The sequence below is a fragment of the Asparagus officinalis genome, chromosome 1 (genome assembly GCF_001876935.1).
Source record: "Asparagus officinalis chromosome 1, Aspof.V1, whole genome shotgun sequence".
Classification (NCBI taxonomy): domain Eukaryota; kingdom Viridiplantae; phylum Streptophyta; class Magnoliopsida; order Asparagales; family Asparagaceae; genus Asparagus; species Asparagus officinalis.
The window spans coordinates 91,525,904-91,530,151 of NC_033794.1; positions in this window are offsets into that span (position 1 = coordinate 91,525,904).

Here is a 4,248-nt window from a genome sequence, read left to right on the forward strand (position 1 = left end):
AAGAGAGAGATACCTCCATCTCTCCCACCACCACCTTGTTACTACATCATTATCTCCAGGATGTTCACTTGAGAGTCCATTATTATCAAATTAATGACTAAGGATAATGCTAAACTTTGTGGGAGTGGTCTGGTTAGTGTTCAAGATGTTTTGCTTTATTTTTACGAATGAAAACCATAATTGCAGGTATGTTGCTTATCCCTTGTATGTTCACCTAAAAGTAAGTTTGATAAATGCAGTTTTGTTATTTGGATTGATTGTTTTTTGGCTTCTAATCACAAATGGTATCAGAACTCAGAAGCTATAGCCAGGAAATGTCTCTTTGTTCAAGAAGAAACTCATTTTTCTGTAAAATATATGTTCAGCTTAGCTACAAATTGTTTTTGCAAAAGTGGCTGTTTTTTGCAACTGCAGAGCGTAAAAAAAACTGTGATTATAGCCCACAAGTTATAATTATAGATTTATTTGTTATTTATAAAACTTGCTGAAAATTATTATTTCTGGTTAGATATCGTGTTCGAGTTGTAAACAGGAGAAGCCTTTTCACTTTAGAAAAGTACTAGATTTTCCTTTATTTACGAGGCCGATTTCTAGATTAACTGCTTACAAAACAAGTGGACGTATATACATTACTTGTAGTCTACCTTATCATTTACCTATTTATTGGGACGCGAGACGTCTACACCGTCGCGGAAGCTTAATTAATTCCGAGAGAAACAACCCAAGTTTGAGTTTAAGCCAAACTCAAACTAATTAATACAAGCAATAACGAATACATAGATAAAACAATAAGTATATGAGACGAGACAACAGATATACGTGGTTCGGCAAACTTGCCTACGTCCATGGGAGCCACACAATTAATTTTTTATTTAACCACAAGAAATTACAAAGCTTATAAAATGAGAATCTCAAACTAGAGCTCTCACAACACCAACTTCCTTCACTGTAGTAAATGCTATAGGAATAATACAATTTTTCTTGACCGAAAAATTGATTCTCAAATCAGAGAATATCCGCTGGAAGTAAAAGCCGCCGCCGCCACCACAAAAGAAATCCTCTTCTGTTAAAATCGTAGGCTCTCCACATTCAACAAGCCGCCGCCGCCACCACAAAAGAAATCCTCTTCTGTTAAAATCGTAGGCTCTCCACATTCAACTCGTGAACAGGGTTTCCCTTTTATAGGGAAACCCTAGGGCAAGTTCAGTCAGCGAGTTCCAGCTGGCATCCACTACGGGCGACATTGATCTCCATCATGCAAGATCCACGCCCAACAGGCGAGATCAACATCCGCACTCGAGCAGGCGAGTTCATAGGCGACAGGGCAAAATCGACGCCTCGCCATCACGCGAGATTGCGCCTTGCCTTCCACGCCCGCAGACGAAATCTCTTCCACACCCGCAACAACAGGCGACTTTGACCTCGCCTTCAAGCCCTCGCTCGTCCACGAACGCCTCTGCAAGCGAGCTCCGACCTCTGATCTTCTCCAGGTGCGATTTCCTTCACTATTACTTGTAGTATACCTTATCATTTATCCTCACGGATTGGGATCCTCTACTAATGAGGAGCTTTCTAATATCTTCTAATGGAATCTTGGCCTTTGATTTATCAATCAAATGTCAAGATGTTCTCATGAGCAAAAGTAGGGGAGGATAAGGATGAGATCTTGGCCTTTGATTGATAAATCAAAGGCTAAGATCTCTTTATTAGTAGATATTAATAGAGGATCCATTAGTAGAGGATCCCAATCCCAACAAATGAAGGTAATGCAGTCACGCACAGAATGGAAATGGATTTAAAGTACATCAAAAGCTTTTATAGCAGAGGCTCATTTATGTGTAAGGAATTTATGAAGATTGAATGCAAGTAAGTACAAAGAAGAATTTATGGCGATCACAAGGTTCTCCATATGTATGGAAAATATTATTGCAATCCTTTGTCTTCCTTAAACTAAGGCCCCCCACCTTACAATTAATCCTTCAACGGCAAATGGGATAAAACATCAAAATTTCACATTTGTAAGGAAAATTACAGCATGGCTACAATTAATCTTTTGGTTGAATAATACAAAAGTAATTGCGTTAAGTAAAGATTTACTTCATCTGACCATCAAGTTGCGTATATTCTGAACTCTTGAGCGTCATTATTCAACCACAAGGATGAATGTGACAACCTTCATAGCGTTCATAAGCTTCCCCACTCGAATTATAATTGCATCAATTGTGTTATCTAACAGTGACGAATCATTGGTGTTCTTAACCATTGTAACACAAAAGAAAAGGTATAAAACAAACTTTGATGATAAGAGAAAAGGTGAATGAAAATCTCAGTATCTTATTAAAAAATGTAAACAACTATACAAGGAAGTTCATTCACGCTTATAGCTGGTATGTTGCTAATATAACATGCATTTAAATCCTCTATCATGATTAGGATACGCAAGTCGTTAAGAATATAGTGGTCTGAATACGTACGTGTCGTATCTCTGAAACACTAGACAAAAGTGTGAACGCACAAACACTATATACCCGTTACAAAACCCCTTAACCAAATTCCTATTTAACTTAAATATCTTGTTTTTAGTTTGCTAAAACTTTGATCCTTAAAAGGATATGTGGCTTTCTAGGTTAGCATCGATTAGGGGACAAGCAAGTACAACAAAAAGACTTTGATGAAGGATATCTAACTCCTACCAATTTACCGACTCCACTTGCAAGCATCCTCTTAAAAGACACAATACATTTGAAGTGGACCTAGGGGGGTGTGATTTGACTAATTTAGTCTTGGGCTAATGACAACCAAATTTCAATATTTAAACTACTTCTGCATGTGCTTTCCCAAATTCTAAATTTGATTACATGCATATTAAATTTTCAATTTGTCTTATTATTTAATTTTGTGGTGTCTTCTTCTCTTGGTGTCGGACCTTAGATATTTGCATACAAGCTCCCATGATGTGTGTCGAGCAATTAGGGAATAAATGATAAACATTAATTTTACATAGACCTCACTTTAATTTTAAATTTAACATTATCCCTCATATTTTATATTCACTATTACCTTCACAATTCTTCTCATGTTATCCGTCTTTATTACGGTATACTGAATCTTTTTACATGAAAGTTTGTGCAATTTCACTTGTTTGTCTCTAGAATCTAAGATCTACGTTTCAGTAAATGAGTGAATCTACTTAAACATCTAGTCGAGAGACAAAACAGTAATGTGTCCTTTTCAAGGGTATCATTAATGAACATATAATTAAGTGTCACTTAGTTGTCTCTTAAATTATAAATTATTTCTTAAAAGAAAAAGAAATAATTGAAGATATAATTAAGTGTCAACATATCCAACGGATGTTGGCGGAATTGTGAAGTGAAGCCTATGCAATTCAAATTGAAGATCCAAGTTCTAGCTTCATCCGCAAGTGTACCAAGTTGAGCTACATCGAAAATCAATCAAGTTTGGGTATATTTAGTTTAGGTTTTATATTATGTGTGTTAGTACTTTAAGCTCAATCATATACACACATACACGTTTTGGATATATATATATATATATATATATATATATAGGTTTGGTAGTTTTTAAGTTTTAATATGAAACAATTAAATATAATTAGAAAATATATTTTTGTTTCATACTTACATGCATATATATGATTTCATCAATATCAATTTTATTTAGTTCAATGAAATCATGTTTTAGTGTATTATATGTGTATTTTGATAAAATACTATATTTATTGTTTATAGACTTCATAATAATAGTTTACATCTTTCTTCAAGTCTATAAAATCATTTTGTATTGTTTTAAAACATGGTTAAGCTAAAATGTCAAAACTCATATGTTCACATTTTCATGTTTTGGACTATTTTGCAAAATGATGATATTTTTCATTTGGGATGTCCTTTTTGAAAATCAGTTTTTGTAGCATGTGTATTATCATGTTTACAATCATTCTTCAAAGTTTCATAATTTCAAAACTCATATGTTCACATTTTCATGTTTTGGACTATTTTGCAAAATGATGATATTTTTCATTTGGGATGTCCTTTTTGAAAATCAGTTTTTGTAGCATGTGTATTATCATGTTTACAATCATTCTTCAAAGTTTCATAATTTTTAGAATTTATTTGATATTTTTAAATAGGACTTTAAAATCAGAAAACTATTTATACACCTGTTCATTTTCATGTATCTGTTTGCGGTCGACCGCCACGGTCGACCGCCCTTGAGTCCAAAGACTCG